This window comes from Mugil cephalus, chromosome 21 (genome assembly GCF_022458985.1).
Source record: "Mugil cephalus isolate CIBA_MC_2020 chromosome 21, CIBA_Mcephalus_1.1, whole genome shotgun sequence".
NCBI lineage: Eukaryota > Metazoa > Chordata > Actinopteri > Mugiliformes > Mugilidae > Mugil > Mugil cephalus.
Window position 1 is genome coordinate 16062240 of NC_061790.1, and position 19060 is coordinate 16081299.

Sequence of the window (19060 nt, forward strand, 5' to 3'; positions counted from 1 at the left end):
CCAACATAAACAGCACACTTCATCTTCCTAATGTCCCTCCTGGTGGAAATGAGCAAATTAACCACAGGCCGAGGTTCGCTCTAACTTTGTTAACCACTTTTATTATATTTCATGCACAGATTTAATCGCGGACGGTCTGTTGTTTAACTCTTGAGATGCACCGACCGCCACTGCAGGTGCCATTAAAAGAAGAGTATTAATTTAGACGTCAGACATTTGAAGCCTGGAAACTAAATGTAGGGATTTTAAGATCTTTGACACACAGTTTCAATGGGACGCACTAATTAAAAGATCAACATCTAACAGGTATGCCAAATGTAGACGGCAACACAGACACCGTAGTAGTTAATTTCCCATACTACTCCTGTGTGGCTTTAAATTGCAGCAATTGGATTTTAATCTGTGTACCACTGATTAGTCATTTGGCTCCCCAGTCGCTGTGTAATTTGTTCCACAACAGAGAGCGGATCAGGCACGTGTGCGCACGCATACAGTACACACATTTAACAGGGACGTGCGCGCACACACACAGGCGCACAAGCAAGCGAGAAAAAGTGACACACATTCATAGAAAGGGTGGACACGTGTGAGAAACTAAAGGGAGGAGTGAGAGAAAAAAATGGAAAAAAATGACAAATTCAGGGAGAAAGGAAAGCAAAGAAGAGGAAGAGAACAATAGTTTGCCCTGAGAGATTCGAGAGGATCTCAGCACCCTCTCATGGCCACGAGCTGCAAAGCATGTGCTTAAAAAACTAGATTGATCGGCTGCGTTGAGCGAGCGCACAGATGCACAGAGGCGATGGACAAGGTCGCTCACTCGAGTCAATCCATTTGGACTGTCAACGCAAAGTGGCTAGGGCTTCTCCAGCCATAGGTCAAGAGCTTAGCAGGGAGCCGCGTAAGAGAAGAAGAGAGTCATTTCACCTGACAGCCAAGGGCATGAGCATGGTGTCCGTGTGTGTGTGATTGAGTGTCGGCGAAAGCTGCTGTAGGCTCTTTCCTTTAGGACAGTTATCAAACTCTGTAGCTGACAGTTTCAGCTTCAAACTGAGCCTGCCATGATCTTTTAAATCAGCGACAGTATTACACGGCATAACTTGGAGACTGGACACACATTTTCACCTTAAATGAATGCAGAAGTTCCACTTTTCTGTCATTTATTTTGTCATATACACTGAAGAGGCATAACGTTATGGCCATCTTCCTAATAATGTGTGGGTCTCCCTTGTGTCTCCAAAACTGTTGTGACTCAACAGAGAATGGACATGGGCCTTCTGAGGGTGTCCCATGGTGTGTGATAACAGGAAGTTGTTAGTGGAAGGCTTTGGATCCTGTGGGCCTCTGTGGATCATCCTACAGATAATTGATCAGTTAGGGATCTAGTGAATCTGGTGGCCAGGTCAACACCTTCTGCTGTTCTTTGAGTTGTACCTAAAAGTTTTTGTGTGTGTGTCTGTGTCAGGATACATCCTACTGGGGATGGTTGCTGCCATCAAGGAGTGTCATTGCTATGGGGCGAGGGTGTCCGGTCTGATCTAGGTGGGTGGTACATGTCTGAAGCCCCTTTCAAATCGAGCTCAACGTTAAAGGGTCGACCCAGGTCAAACAACCCGGGTTAACGACCCGGGAATCCGCTTGGCTCAAAGCAGTTTCGATGTGAACAGGAATGCTGTGTCGACCCAGGTTTTTTCGCTCTGGTGTATCTGCCTGTTACATTCTGATTTTGTCACTCACTCCACTCACTTTGTCAGAGACTGTATCATCTTTACTCCCGTAAAGACTGATTTCTGAAGGGCAGAGATGTTTACTAATTTTTTGCAATCAAATCAATCAAATGTATTGTTTCACGAATGTTAATGTGAACGGTGACTGTGCGACTGTGTTTATATACAGTTTATTTAGAAATATCCCACGCTTTTCTAACGATCATGGCAGCGCTCTGCATCCAAGGAGAAGAGGAGATTTGGCGGCAGATATCGGGAACTGTGCAGGACACACTGATTTATTCTAATATCATCAGCATTTTTCAGGTCATCAACAAACTGGAAATGTTAAAAAAAATACAGCAAGACCCCCATTGTTTACATTCAATGTACGCGATGATGTATAAAAAAGGAAAAAACAGGCACACAGCTCTCACAGCAGGAGGTCCAACCCGGGACTTCTGGCAATGTAAAAGCGGTATAAGTAGCATCCACATGAATGCCGCTTGTCCACTTGTCAGTGGTTTTAATGTTGTGGCTGATAGGTGTACTTTTAAATCTAAAATAAATGAAACTTTACCCCCCTTCCCTTGTTTAGCAGCTTTTTCTCTAAGAGAGAAACTACACTTGTTTTGAATCTATTTCTTTTCCCAGGAGTAATTAAGATCTTCTGATTAGTATTACTTCGGCTCTGTCAGCATTTGACATTCTTTGATTTAAACAGGCTCTGTAAAACAATGGAATTTGTTATTTAGTTGGCGTGAGTGGTGCTTTGGGACATACACAAAAACAATCTCAGTACCTGTAAGAGATAATTAATAAGAGTGATGCAACAATTAGCTGACGTTAACATTTCAATTAAAAAAATTTAAAAAGTCCCTCCTCTCAATAATCATCATCATCATTCTCGGAGTTCTTATACTGAGTTTGATCCTAGAAGACGTTTTTCTGAATTGTAGGTATCTTCTAAATTGTATTGACTCAGCTGGTATGGAAAAAGTCCTGGGTCCTCTAATTTAAGTACAATGTCAATATGTAAAGTCTGTGCAGTTACCAAGAACGGACTTTTCATGATGTTGTACCCAATGGCTTTACTTATGAAATGAAAAAAATATTTGTATATGCAGATTCTGGATTTTTGCATAGGGGGTATGCCTTGAGTGGGGTTTTAAGACATTTTTAATGGAAAAAGCAGCTTTATGTAGATTTAGAGATATCTAGAGGGTATGTTTAAGCCATCATTAAGGCTGTACTGTGGACCACTGACCACTAGATGGCAACAGTGACCTGCACACTTGAATTCCACAAAGAAGAATTGAATGAGCCCTTGAGCTCATTGTCTGCCTGTCCAGAGTAGTTAACACTGAATATGGAAGGCCTGAGTATTCATTTATGATCTGCTGATCTTGAGATGAGGGGATGGCTGCTGCCATCAGGGAGTGTCACTATGTGGTGGGGGTACCTGGTCTGGTCTAGGTGGGTGGTACATGTCCGAGTAACATCCACACGAATGCCACATCCAAAAGTTTCTGAATTCACCTTAATACTGAATTGCCGAAAGATGGTCAATGTTATTCACTTCTTCTGTTCCATTATTTGACTATAATCTTTATTTTGAACGTGAAGAGGTTTTGACCCTTGAACTGTACGTGGACCCAATAATTTAAGATAAGTTTTCCTTCCACAACAAAAGTCACGCAATGGAGGAAAGTTCAGACAGGCGATGGGAGTGAGATGACAGATCTCTTTGATATCAGGGAACATCTAATCCTCCTTTGCCTACAGAACATCACTGTGAAGTTAAATTGGATAAGGGTCCATTACTGAAACTTTAAGAGGGTCTATTCAGCTGCCCTGCCACAGAGAAAACAAAGTTGCTGATGACTGTTTAGCTGCACTACCCCAGCATCAGCCGTCTTTGTCACTGAAGTTGAATAATTATCTGACTCATGCTCAGGATTGCTAGTCAAATGAAAAGAGAGGTCCTCTATTTTGTTCATTAAGTACAAGGACTCCAAATAAGCACCTAGAGGAGGGATTCCTCGTTGTACTGATTAGCCTATCAGTACTCATAACAGCTTAATTTCAATTATTGGATTATGTTATAGACTTGGAAGTTGAATAAGCACAAATAAAACCACAGACCAATTTCATCCTCAGGTTTGATCCCAGCTAAACTGCTTTTGTCTTTTAGGGATTTAAACTCTGACAAAAGTACCTCACCCTGTCATCAGAACTGAACAGTGGTATCCGGTAACACATTTGACTTGACAATTTTGACCTTTAATTTTATAATGATCATTAGGTATGTGCAGAGCTAACTTTTTTTTTTTTTTTTTTTTTAAATCTATCCATTCGGTAGAAAACATGGCCTCTTCAAAGACAGAGATTGTGACCTTTCATTATGGTGCAGTGACATTTCTAAATGCTGGAACCCTGTGTGTAGGATGTACCATTTTGGGCAACGATGACTAAAATATCAGATTTGAAGAACAGACAGACAGAGCATGATCCACAGGTTTCACAAGTATGAAGGATATTAAGAGAACCTATAAATAGCCTCAAGAGTGTGGCTAATGTCAGCATTGTCATAATCAGCCTGTATATTAATCCTCTTCACACTGTCCATCACTAATATAGTATATCCTGAAGTAATACCAATGTGACCGTTAAAGAACCACTTCAGAACTGTCCTCCATTTCTGTATGACTACATCAAATCATAAGTGTAATTTCGCAAGAGTTTCTAAATAAGACTCAGAACTCTCAGAGATTGGTGAAAATCTTTTTCCATGTGTAACTAGTTTTAGCCGGCCTTAACCCGAAAGGTCACCAGCTTGAATACCAGAAATGGTAGAAAGATATATGTGGGGTGGATAAGCAGAAATTTTCCCTCAACATCCATGGCTGATGTGTTTTTGAGCCAGGCCTCTAACCCCCAGAGCTCCCGGGGCAGAGCTGGAGCCTGAGAGAAATTGGTTAAACTGGAAACATGGAGAGAATTTGTAGCAAACACCTCTACATCTACCATCATGGTAAATCTCATTTGTGCTGTCTTTTTTGCACTTTTGGCCTAGCCATCTCTTTCTGCTCAACTGTTAGGCTAGCGCACAAGTTCATTTGCTTAATTAATGATTTTTGGGAAGTTGCACAGACTTCACAGGTTCTTGTCAGTGCACTCAACTTAATTTGAAACCTTTGCTCCTGTACAGGTATAGATGGACTGGGTGCATAGAAAAAAAGCTGTTTCAAATATGTATCTTTTTTTAAAACTAAAACTTGTCAATGTAAAAAAAATATATTTGGAAGAGATATTTGGAAAGAGCCAGGCACCATTTCCACTACTTGTCTTTATGCTAAGCTAAGCTAATCACTTCATTTTGTTAGCTTGTAAACGTAGCGGAAAGAGAAACCATTTGTACTTCGCAAATTTGATATCAACGCATATGGATTATATTATATGAAAAACAAGTTGTAATGTGCACCTGGTTCTCTGCTAGAGTGACCTGGCTAATGTACTAAAAGGCACATATAGCCTACAGTCTACAACAATGATCACAATAATGGTCAGAGACAACTAGCCAGACAGGATGAATGTGGTAGAAGACCACCTCTACGGACAAACCACCCATGAGTCACAGTCTGATGTGAGCTATCCCACCTTTTATTTTCCTCCAAAGAAAGCAAGTAACCATTCGTCTAAAGCCTCTTTTTTTTGTTATTTTCTTTTTAATTCAGCGAGCCATGCTAGTCCCTGGTGTTCTAGCATTATTTCAGGCCGAGCTGTTACTTTTTGAACAAGGTGCAGTTTCCACTTGTTGGAAACTGCCCAGAGCCTTCCTCTTGAGTCCAAAAACACACAAAACATTCCTCAGGATATTCACACTTATTAAAAACCACTGCCCTCCAACTTCTCCTATTGTCCCGCCTATTATATACCCAACCCCTAAAGGAAGCCTCAGTGCCAGGACAAGTAGTTAGAAAACAAAAGCATCTAGAGACAGACAGGACAGTAAAATAAGATGTGTCTTTTATGCTCCATTAAAGGTGCACTTCTGTGTGTAATAAAGATGTGAGACTGGGCTTTCCTTTATTTCTTACATGCTGTGTGATGTTGGTTTGGGGTTTCTGGCATTTGCAACCCTTTGGGTCTTTGGATCTTTTACAGAGACATTATTTACGATCCAGTTTCTGTGAGATAGGCCAACCACCTAAAGTCACAAAAGCTTTCAGATATTTCCTTTTTTCCCTGATCTGACATTTACTTTTTCTGACAATAAAAAATAATTTTTTGTATAGCAGTTACTGTATACCAGCATAAGGAAATTCAATATATAAATGCTTTTCTTCTCAATTATTCTCAATAAATATAATATATATGTGATTTTTTTTCCTGAACTTACCTTACATATCTAAGTTCATAGCTACACACACACGCTTGCATGTACGCACAAGGACGTTAAATCAGGATACAATCAGTCATCACTGCTCATTACTTGAGAAGCTTAAGCTCTGTTAAATCACTCAAGACCCCACAGGCCAATCACAAGCTTTGTTTTCATTCACGATGTCACAAGAACATGCTAATTAGGCAGTCAGCCGAGGTGGATAGCTAAAAATAACGATGGCATGGTAACACCGTTGTCAGATGTGGAGAATCTACGTCTGGACTCCTTCGGTAACACAGGCTCAGAACATCAACATGGCACTTGTGTCTGGAATGTGAACACGCACACACGCCTATCAGCAATAAGAGCAATTTTTGGTCCTTCAGGGGCACACTCATTTCTCCAGTGCAAGAGTCATTTATGCTTGCCTTTCTCATCATAATCACTTCTTATCTCGTTCAGTCCAGTTTCTGTTCATCCATTTTATTTCTTTTCAGCTTTTCATCGCCACATATCCTCATTCGGCTCAGGTGACTCTCTGCGACCTATTTAACAGTATGAGGTGATAAGCCCAGCTGATGTTGACTGCCATAGAGTCAATTTCTCCTTCAGTCTAGGAAAAGCGGGGATCCTTTTCATTTACATTGAGATGGGGGTAGTACTCAGCTGCGGGCACATCAATATTTGCCCACATGCTTGACACTTTTCTTACCTTGCAACCTACTGACCATGATGTAACCCTTCCTAGCACACCACATTCTACTCCTCCACGGCTGCCACACCTCCCGCTCGGGGGTTGCCAAGGAACGGTGTCTCGTTGAATTTGCGTGGGCGGACGTCTGGACAAGTGGAGAGGTGGATGGAGATGGGAGAGCAAGGCAGGGGTAGACTAAGAGCCTCCAGCGCTCTACTCCTTACCCCGCTTTTCTTTTTAATCTTCTCACAGCATCTATTGGGAGTCGCCATGTGAGGCCAATTACATCTTCTGTCTGTCTCGCCACAAGGGCCGATCCTTTTGTTCCCATTTTTAAATTATGTGCCACTCCAGACTGTACAATTTCTCATTGTTCATATTCATGCAGTGTTGAAGAGTTCGGAGTCTAGCTAATGATTCGCTTAAGGTGAATTCAGAGACTTTTTTTTTTTTTTTTTTTTTGGCTCGACAAAAGTTTTCTGCTACCAAAGTAACAAAATACACAAACAAATCCTGTTTATGTGAAGGAGTGAATCCATGAACGACCAACAGTGAGAGAGCTAAGCGCATACTGCTGGAACCACTCCAAAATTACAGCCACTTATTATACAAAGCCTCATATTGGATAATAACATTTTAAATGAGATTAGCATTTTGCCTTTAGCTTTGCTGGAATGTGCATCTGTTAACGCTCCATTAGGATTTCATCATCAAGAGTGCTTCAAATAATACAGAGGGAAAAAGAAATACCTCTCCACTCAACTGAATAGTCCTACAACCAATCAGACCAACAACGTGTGTGATATTAAGTGATTAAGGTATTCTCAACAAATATCTTATGCATATTCTTATCCCGTTTGTTCTAACTCTTCCTTTCCTGTTGCTGTGGTGATCCAAGGAATAAATACACATCTGATTTGTATATGGCCCACTATTCTGAAGTTATGAAGTGCTTACTGGTGCTGGTGCATGCATTATGTAACGGTGCTGCAGTAAGTTAGGAAATTTACTGAAAGGTGTTGCGTGGAGGTTAGTCTGAGTGAGTGTTTCTCAAGCACTCGGCTGCACGCATGAATTCACCCCTTTTATTTACTGGTTAGTTGGCCAGACACAGGTTTAACTGATTAGTTGGATACAGCCATTTGGAATGGATCATTTGGCAACTTCATCACAAATGCATTTTGTATTTAGGGTTTATCTGTGCATCTAAATGATGCAACACTACAAGTCACTCACCAAACGCTGTTAAAATTTGCTTCATTTTTAATATCTCCCCATCATTCTGATTACAGTACGTGGATTTAATCTTCTGTCTAGTTCCTAACGGAATGGACTCATTTCAGTATAATTAATCTGTGTCTATACTGTAGCTATCAGAGAGCTGCTTTATCCTTCGTAAACACTCTGGAAACACTAGGGAAATGATTAGTTTAGTGGCTCTGTCTAAAGTTAAAAAGAAAAACTCCAAGGCTCACTTACTGGCATGTAATATCTTGTCTGTTTCATCAGTACACAAAGCAAAGTCTCTGCTGGTTGCCAAGCTACCAGACTCACAGACTCCAGGAAGTTCCTGTGCCAAGCCAAAACACGTCACAGTTCCACCATTTAACTCCCCATAAAGTCAATGTTTATTGGTTTTACATCGCCGTTTGTGTATGTATGGGGGGAAAAAAGGAATACAAATAAACTAAGACAATGCATGGGATTTTGGACAAAGCCGCGTCGGACAGGTTAATCGAACGCAAAAAAGCAAAGGAGTGTATTTTGGAAGTGTCAAATGTAAAGGCACAAGACAAACTTTTCTAAAAACCCCTGGGTTTCTTTGCTTCCAAACAAAAGTGCAGCTGTATGGAGGCGACACAACTGCAATAAAGGGAAAGCTCCAAATAGCGGCAAGTAAACAGTTTGCGCAGTTCTCTCCCCTTTTTCAATATCGGTCCAATAGCTTTAGATCCCTGGGTCCCTGAGAAGGTTTATTACAACAGCGCGCTGGTGGCTAACTGCTGAGAGGCTGAATGAGGGAGGGAAAAGCGTTAATTTACAGCTGTGGCAGTGACAGCACAATTACTGAAGCTGGGAGGAGGATGTGAATCACTTCTCTTCCAGCTGAATGCGGCAGTGATGATGATGCTTGGTTGATTAGATAGCATGTGTAAAGTTAATAGTACAGCCTGGCACTGTAATTGATTTGTTGGTGTTTAATTAGTTGTTTATCATTCATGAGAGGCTGTTTGAGGCAAAGCCAAGCCGCTGTGTGCGCTGCTGCTGTTTAACTAATACCTCATTACTAATGCAACGGTTACTCTTTTTTGTTTTTATTTTTCTTCTTTTCCTTTTTTTCACTTTCATTAAGTTTCCTTTGCAGATATGAGCGCGTGTGTACGATAATAACACCCACACATGAAAATGTATTTTTGTGTGTTTACACAGCGTGTTCATGCTCAACAACACTTGTTCAGACCCCAGTTCCGACGGCGACTGCACTTTCACCCTCCCCAGTCTGGGGTCTGTTATTGACCTGCACCCTACTGCTGCACAAGCCTCATTTGCACGCACAAAGCTGCTGGTTCATGTTCATCTGTTGCGAGCTGCACAACCAAATCCTCCCCGTTGACGTTTTGAGCCCACGGTGGCAGAAGGAGGAGAGGCAATGGATCCCGGAGGCAGCTAGCTTGATCCAGCCGGTGAAATGATCCGTCTGCCACTTTCAGGTCAGCAACTATGAGCGCCGTCCTTGGCTAACAGGCTCAGAGGAGCACCCTAAATGAAGTTCTGGTGATTATATTTGCATCTTTTATGTATATTTTTGCCATTTTATTGGGTTGAAAATTGTTTCGAGTTTCTAGCTTCAGTAAAGCATTCATTTCACAATATGAGATAACCGTCTACGATGCAACCTCCTGTTTTATTGTGTGTCCGTACGATGTTGATGGTTTCTACAGCAGTGGCGTCATAACACTTGTATTAAGAGGAGCTTTGAATACAGTTGGAGGCCTTGGTGGAAAATGCACAGCCCACCACTGAAAAAGATGGAACCCTCAACATAGCACTTTCTATAGCACTTCTGGACAAACCTTTATGGACATGACCTGATATTTTGATTCCCCTATATGCTCAAAATTGATGAATGCATCCAATCAGCTTCAATACAGTTGCCAGGGTCCAATATTTCTGGTGGGGAGTCAATCCCGCCCCGAGCGTTCTGCTTAATTTCAGTCTTTGGTTTATTTTTTCATTTTGAGTCTATGGCTGCCTTGCGGTCTCTAAAGCAACATTACCAGCACATTGGCTGCAGACACGGAGAGAGACACACAGGAAAATACGCGCAAAATTGATACACACGCATAAAGTGCGGTGACACAAACTCACACCGGCGCTCTAAAGAAGTGTCCATATTGAACTGATTGTCACACTCAGTGGGGGTGGTGGGGGGGACCATCTGCTTCCACCAAATCATTAGAAAACAACAGCATCAGCAGTCGACACTTGCTCTAAAAAACAGCAACATTTCAACACCTCCTACTGTGCATGAGCTTCATACGGAAACCATGGTGATGGTGGTATTTATTGTTGCAACTTTGTGCCAAAGGACAGACTGCCAATTGCGTGACTGATGCTAATATTTCTGGACCCAAAAGCGATGCCATTTATTTCTTTTGAAACTCATCACCCTCTCCTTATGGTTACTATCCATTCATCCACACAGCAATTCATTCACCTAAACAGACAGACTGCCCTACACACAGTGCTCCTGGTCAAACGTTAAACCCTTGTCGTCAAACAAAAACAACGACAAGCTCATGTATTCAAATTAGACTTCCTGGAGTAACTTCACAAATGTGGGAAACTTAGCATGATGAATTGTACCAGGCATCTATGAAATAAAATATAAATACAAGTGATTGAATTTCTTGCATTGATGACACATTGATTCCTTGCTCCCAGGAACAGTGCCTATGATTGATGAAACATTAGAGAACCAGTAGTTACAGTTCCGATCTGAATGACCGAAGTGTGAAGTGTGGTGCAACACGGGTTGGAAAAGCTGCTCTGACACATCAAAGGGCCGACCCCTGGAAATAGCCATGGCAACCAGTCTGCCTCACCATGAAATCACTACAGAGGGCGAAAGGGCTGTGTGTGGTCTTTTAGAATTTTTCTATATGATGTCTGATTCACTAGTATTGCGTTAAGATGTGTGTTGGGCACCCAAACCTTTGAACACTGTGTGATTGTTAGATCACATCTAAAAGATGAATAAAAATGTATCACAACCCTGTCGAAATACGAATGATTTTGCATGACGTGTCATCTGTAGTTGGTGTAGAGTTGTCACTGCCTCTAGTTTCGTCTTCAGCAAGTGAAATGCAACTCGATCTGGCTGAGGTCAGGTGACTCACTTTAGGTCACCATCTATCTATACACACACTGACAGGTGAAGTTAACAACACAAAACAATAAACATGTTCGGCTGGGAAACTTAGACATGTAGCACCCACCTAGACCAGCACCCCCACCCCATAACAATGACACTCCTTGATGGCAGCAGCCATCCCCACTAGAGCCCCCTCCACTCAACCCACAGGACCCAAAGGCCCCCACTAACAACATTCTGTTGCCAGACACCAAAAGACACCCCCAGAAAGCCCATGCCCCATGTCATGTTCTCTGATGAGTCACAATTGTTTTAGAGGCACAAGGGAGACATTCACAATATTGGGAAGGTGGTGATAATATTATGCCTGTATCGGTGTGTCACCACACACACTTCAGAATGAATCCAGCTGCCTTCGTCAATTTGTATTTGTATGCAGTCTTCTCTTTTAAGGTACCTAAGATAATAATATGCATAGCTCCTGGAGAGTGTCCTTCATTTGTCTGGATGTTATGACAGGAGGGGGGTCTTTTCAATTGAAAGGGTCCCAAGGTCACCCATCACAATTGTTTGTATGTTGCAGAACTCACTAGTGCGTTGTATTTTTTTTCCTCAGAATCTACCAAACAGATGATCTGGTCACATCTAATGTTCCTGCGATCTCTCCTATGGACTCATTTTTTTTTTTCAAAGCTTATTGATGGACGGTTTTGCTTGAGCTGACAGCTCCTTTAAACGCAAGCGGTGGGTTTAAAACAATAGTTCCTTAAGACAAATTGCACCATTTGAATCAACTCCTGACCTTTTACGTACTTAACTGAAGACAATGTACACTCACTGGCCACTTTATTAGGTACACCTTGCTAGTAAAAAGTTGGGGCTAATTTTGCCTTCAGAACTGCCTTAATTCTTCATGGTATACATCTGTTGCCCAAATGTTGGTGAGCCTGTGTGAACTGTAGTCTCAGTTTCCTGTTCTTATCTGACAGGAGTGGCACCTGGTGTGGTCTTCTGCTGCTGGAGCCCATCTTCTTCAAGGTTGGACGTGTTGTGCGTTCAGAGATGGTATTCTACATTCCTTGGTTATTTGAGTTACTGTTGTTTTTCTATCATCTCCAACGAGTCTGCCCGTTCTCCTCTGACCTCTCACATCAACAAGGCATTTTCATCCATGCAACTCACTCAGTGGATATTTTCTCTTTTTTGGACCATTCTCTGTAAACCCTAGAGATGGTTGTACCTGAAAATCTCATTAGATCAGCAGTTTCTGAGATACTCAGACCAGCGCGTCTGGCACCAACAACCATACCACGTTCAAAGTCACTTAAATCCCATTTCTTCGCCGTTCTTATGCTCCCTTTGAACTTCAGCAAGTTGTCTTGATCGCCTTGTGGCAATTGCATCATCAATTGCAGCCATGTGATTGGCTGATTACCTATTTGTGTTAACGAGCAACTGAACAGGTGTACCCAATAAAGTGGCAAGTGAGTGTCTATCCCACACCTGTCCAAGACATAGCTTTCGAGTCAGATGTCCCCTAAAAAACATGACTACATATGAATTACAATCCCAACGTGGCCCTGTATATGTACATCTACATATACATCTGAGCAGATACACTTGTTTTGAGTTAGACATAGACATAGGTAGCAAACCTCAGTCTTCATGAATTTGTTCAACCCAATGCCAAGAACTGCATATACAAACTTACACTGAAAAAAGAACTAGCTTCTGAAGAGACCATTAATCATTCAAAGGGAGAAACCTGTCCCTTTATGTCTTAAAGCCCAGCACATGTTCAAGTGTCTGGAAGATCAGTATAAAGAGGACAGTGTGCTCTGAGGCACTGCTATTCTCTGATGGGGGAAGCAGCATAATAATGAATGTCAAGGTAACGTTTTATTGATGGCCTTGCATAAGAAAAACAGAAAGTTGGAAGTCTATTTATTTTAAGTTGGCAACATGTTTTTTCATATGCTAATACTTTAGGGGACATCACACATCATCTTCAAATACAAAAACAGCTACAAAAAGGTGCAGTAACCGAAGTGAATTTGAATAAGGCAAAGGGGAAACTGATGTAAAAGCATATTTGGGAGTGCTTGTCAAAATTCTCTCATGTAAATGCACAATGCTTCTCATGAGCCTCCCACTACCGCAGCAATTACCATGGGAATAATTTACACGGTGTAATTGCTTCATTATATGCTTGTCGGCATGTAATGAGTTGTGTAAGTTCCCCATGTATTAAAAATATTAATTTTTCAATAAAGCTGCCACATATTGAAAGAAAATTTGAGAGAAAAAAAATTGAGAGAAAATGGCGGCACGCCTAGATGCAGCAGCCCACTGCTGTCCACACTCGTGTGGATGTGTGTCTGAGAATTTTTGGTCAGAATCACCATCCCTTGCTGGGTAAATCCTACGTACAACCATCAGGATCTCCTGAGTTTGGGATTACGCTGGGCAAGGGCCATTACATCGGACTACCATCACTTCTAAGACATTCTGGAGGACATAAGCAGGTTCGGCCCGCTAGCACAGCTAAAGAGACAACCTTTACAGCTGCCGCTTCCGAGCATCCTCCTCTCCCATGCCAAGGACATGTTCTTAATAGCGACCCATTTCTAAAGTTTAAAATATTCCAAACTTTACGCCAATCCACACAGTAACCACCATATATTCACAACATTAAAACAACCTGACTAATATTGTGTACGTCTCCCTTGTGCCTTATCAGAGAATGGACATGGGACATGATATTTACTTCTCCTCTCAATAGTTTTAATTTTGAGGCTGATACATATATACTGTATCAGCTTCTTGGTGGACCTGGAGGAAACTACTTTGTCGACATTTATTCTCTGGGCAATCCAAGCCACTTTTCCACTGTAAGAACTTTCCCCAGGGACTAGCAACCATTGGAAGTACTTGTTGCATTGGACGTTAGGGGATGAGATTTGCAGCACTGGCTAATCGGTCTATGTACTTGTAGCATTTCAAGCAGTATTAATCCACTTTGGTCCTGCTTCTTGTCTTTTTTCAGTTTTGACTTCCCCATGAGCAAAAACAAAAAAAAAAAATCACGCAAGTATGGCTGCTTTTAGTTTCACAATAATGGTTGTCCTTCTCTTTCTTTATAGCATCATTGTAAAGTCTTTTGAATTACCACCACCCAATGGTGTTGCTGGAGTGGAGCAAGTTGTAGCGTGATAAGTAAACACAGTTCACACAATCAAATAATCCCTTTTCCAAACGTCAATATCTATTTGTCTAATCCTTGTGGGACTTAAGACACAGACAAGGTTCTCAGGCTTCCAGGTAATGGTGTATATGTATGTATGTATGTATGTATGTATGTATGTATGTATGTAAAAAACACTAAAACCTGTAGACCTGTAGTTTACTCAAACTACGCGTATGTGTCCGGTCATTAACACATACTAGTCATATGAGTATGTGAAGACTAGCATCCACAGATGCTCCTATGAAACCCCAGTCCTTTAAAACTGAATCAGTTAACGGGATGAGTGGCAAAACCCCTTTATGAAACTAGTAGTCTGAATTGAATATATCCCAGTAACTTACTCAAATGTAAAAGACTGGTGGAGAGTTGGGAGTTTAAACAGGAACATACGTGTGTGTTGCAACTCATTATCAGCCAGAGACTCCAGCCTCAATGTGTGAATGGGGTTGCAACTTCTTGGGGACAGATGTGAATCAAATAACCCTTTCACATCACATCTTTAGCGCACTTTCACATCACCAGAAGTCCCAGGTCTGGCCTCCCGCTGTGAGAGCAGCGTACCTGTTTTTTCCCCCCTCTCATACGTCATTGCATCAACAACGTCATCATTACACATTTCTGTACAACACCCTGGAGGTAAACAATGGACAGCGAGGTGTATTTTTTAATGCTTTCTGTTTGTTTATGACCTGAAGAATGGACTGATCAAATTCCTGCTCTTTCAAAGGCTGGTGATATTAGAATAAATCACTGTGTCTCGCACAGTGCCTGATATCTGCCACCAAGTCTCCTCTTCTCCTCAGATGCAGAGCGCTGCCATGATCATTAAAAAAAAGTGTGGGATATTGCTATACAACACTTTCACACATGCATTCCCCAATCGGTGTAATTTTCTAAACATGACGTAGGGCTTATTCACCTATGCGCTTCCACAATCGTGTAACAACACATTTGATTTGTTTGATTAAAAAAAAATTACAAAAATCTCTGCCCTTCAGAGATCAGCCTTTATGGGAGTAGACCATAATCACATCGGAAGACAAAAAGTTTTTCACTCGATGTGAAAGAGGCTAAATACCTTCCTCCAACTACAGGTAAGGAGATGAATATCAACAAGTACTAGTCACATGAGTTTCTAATGAGGAACACCCACAGATATTCTTGTTTAAACACCAGCTCTCCACCAGTCTTTTAGAATTGAAGAAGCTACTTGGTTTAGTGGTGAAACATGTTCATGAAACCCTACTAAGTCCAGTTGCCCCTTCTTTTCAACTTTTTTGAATTTCCTGCGCTTAAGGTTTCCAGTACTTTGAGTTAAAATGTGGTTACAGGCAAGTGCTTAGATAGTTTTTCTATCTCGACAAAAATCTGTTTTTCAGCTGGTTGAATGACAGAGAAGCTGTAATACCTGGAGCCATATTACACCACTAATAAGAAAAAACGTTAGATTCAGTTTTTGGTAAATATGCTGCAGCAACGCATACTGACCCTTTTTGGGTATTCTTACAACACAAGAAAGTCAGTTTTTCATTTCATAATATCAAAAAAGATTATTTTTTTTAAAAAAAAAAAAAAAAAAAAAGACCCCTCAGACAGAGGTGAAAGACATTACATTAGTCGGGTTCACTGAACAATGATCCACTGTCATCACCTTTCCAGGGAGTGATGAATCATTTCACTGACATTGATGGCATGGGCCAGAACAAACGAAAGGCCTTTTCCAATTTAGCTTTGATACTTGGGCTCTCCTATTTCTGCAGATGGTCACTCCTCCTCATTATCCCATCCTGGCCAATTACAGTGCAGTTAAGAGGCTGTGGTCTCCACTAGCTTCGGAGAGTAGCGTGCCATAGTGCTATCCCTCTGTGTTCACAAAAAGGCCGTGAACATCAAAGGCACTGAAGATGAAGGCCTTTCCCAAACTTACCAGTACCCAGACTTGCACATTCAAACATACACACACACACACACTCTGGAAAAGGAAACCTCTCACTGACGCATACACTCATAAATATGTAAAGACACACACAAAGGCACATGTGAATATATGCTTTTCCCCACAGAAAAAGCCCCCATAGTGTCCAAAGCAGCTAATTGGCTCAAAACAAATCCCAGCTCTGTGTGTCTGCTGATACAGCTCCTGTGCAATAAAGAAGCCCACTGCTTTTATTTCAGCTCAGTGGACAAGGACAGAATCCTAACTACAACAACATATTTAGTCATTTACATAAAAAGGTGAAAATGGAAGAAGGCTTGACTCTAGTGGAAGCTGAAGTCATCGCCTATCACAAGGGCAAACATCACAAGGGGAAGAATGATCCTATGTGTTCATTCATATCCATAGTTTTCAGAATCATGACTTGGGCATGGGGATGTTCATTAAAATCTTTCTAGCTAAGGACTTTTGGAGAGTCTTTATCATGGCCTGTAGCCTATACAAAACTTTCCAGTTGCACTTCTACAGCCATGTTTGTTGCAGCGATGACTGAATGTTCTGAAATTAATTTCCCTGTTCGGCCGTTGAGACTGGCAAACAGAAAGCTTTCCCTTGTTCATCCTCCCATCTATCCAGATGTTCTCTGTGTTCTGTGCTGCAGTGATTCCAGTGAACGTAACTGCTGATCAAAATTTATAAACTCCAAATGTGTTAAGCAGAGAGGGAAACTAGTGACCCACATAAACACAAAGCAAGGCTATAACAAACCAGGGCACAGATACAAATGCTTTCACTGGCTGTGGCGTAGACAGGTTGCGGGAGTGCAAACTCAAAGAAGGACAAACCCTTAATGATGCTAGCTTTAAGAATCCCAATGAGGGATGTTGTGGCTTGGCGAAGATTTGAAATATGCAAAGAGGTTGAGCTCAAGTAAAGCTAAGGTAATCGGCAGCAGCGCCTATGTGTCACTCCAAGTGGACACGCCCTAAATAATGCACATAATTCAAACATTTCTCAAACAGTTCTACTATAAATCTGACATGGAGGTCTAGAATTTGTTTTGGTTTTTTGAGTTTGCTTCGTTTTCTGGGCTTGGGAGTTGCAGCTTGGTCGTTAGGACGGGACAGTGTGTGGGAGTGATTTCAAATAAAGACAGTGAACACATTCAGAGTAATGGAGAAACATGAGCGAAGTCAGTTGATGGGCTGGATCGAACCTACATCCAATGAAATACACGTAGGGGAGTAACTAGAGGAAAGATTTGCTAGATCATGTTAGAATTTAATACAGATTTTATTTCTATTTTAATTCATATAATCAAGTCATTTGATTATGAATGAGAGGGAGTATCTGCTTTATCACAGTGAAAATTATGGAATATTGCCTTGGAGCACATTGTGGATTTAGACAATTTAAGCCTCATGTTGACAATGATGACAATTTCTATATATGTTTCAGTGGACAAAGAAAGAATTAGACGACGAATAGAGCGGGGCAAAGCCTCTAGAACATCTTGTAGATGGAATATTGACTACTACTGTACGCTGATGTGCACTTTAGTGTTGTTTATATCCAGCACTTTATAACCTAGTTTCTAGTTACTATGGTAACCACAGCCTCAGTGGATAGGATGGATGTCTCCCTACCAGAGAGAGAGAGAAAGAGAGAGGGAGACATGCGCTGTGATTATATTCATCAAAACCTAATTTAATCTTGGGATTTTGTTGAAATGCAATAAGATTTTAATTTGTTTCATTATTTCCCACTGAAAATAAACACATCCACACTATCAGTACACAGACTCATAAAAAACACCCAAGAGCAGAAAAACAGCAGTTGTGGTAGTGCTCATTATCCAGCTAAAATGGGACAATGCAGAAGGAAATCGCAGCATGAAAAAAAAAAAAAGCCTGTGAATAGTAAGGATGGTATAAATTATTCTGATAAGAATATCAGGTACTGTATATTTCAGCACTGAATTAATCCCTCTGGTGACTCTAGGTCAACCCAGTGCTGCTGCTGTCACCATTTAAACAACACGGTCTGCAGTCTGAGGAGCACAAAAGCATGCAAGCACAGTTAGCCTATTAGCATAAGTCATTATCTCATCATAATCACACCTAAGACCTGCCCGGATTTGGGTTCCACCAGATACAGCTGATGGTTTTCAGCCCAAAAGCTGCTCACAAATATTCAGTCGATATTTTGTTTACTACTTTGGCCACACGGATTGCTTAAACTAGTGTAAAAACGCAATGTAATTGAAGCATAGAAGTCACCCAGCAACAAACCACAGCTGCTCACATCTGCCCACTCTGAAGCTTTCTGATGATGTCACATAGTCCACTATCTTTACAAATATTCCACAAGCAGACAAGGCGCGCATGCCATCTCATGAAGAGAAAAATAAATACACTTTGCATTCAGCATAAAAAGTAATTTTCATGCCAAAAATCCCAAATCAGCCCAAATTTTGTTCATCCACCCAATTCCAATTTAAATCCACAGACGCCAGCTGAGCAGCTGAGAGTTCCTGATTGGTCCATGTTTTGGTGGATTAGCCACAAGCATATAGCTTGAATCCTGGCAATGCAGCTTGATTTCATACACTCCATAATCTCACGAGGATCCAACTGCTTTGCAAGGTAACTCACACGTAGTGACCAGTGGTGCTAAAGTCAACATTAAACGCACTGTGACCTATATGAGTTTTAACCT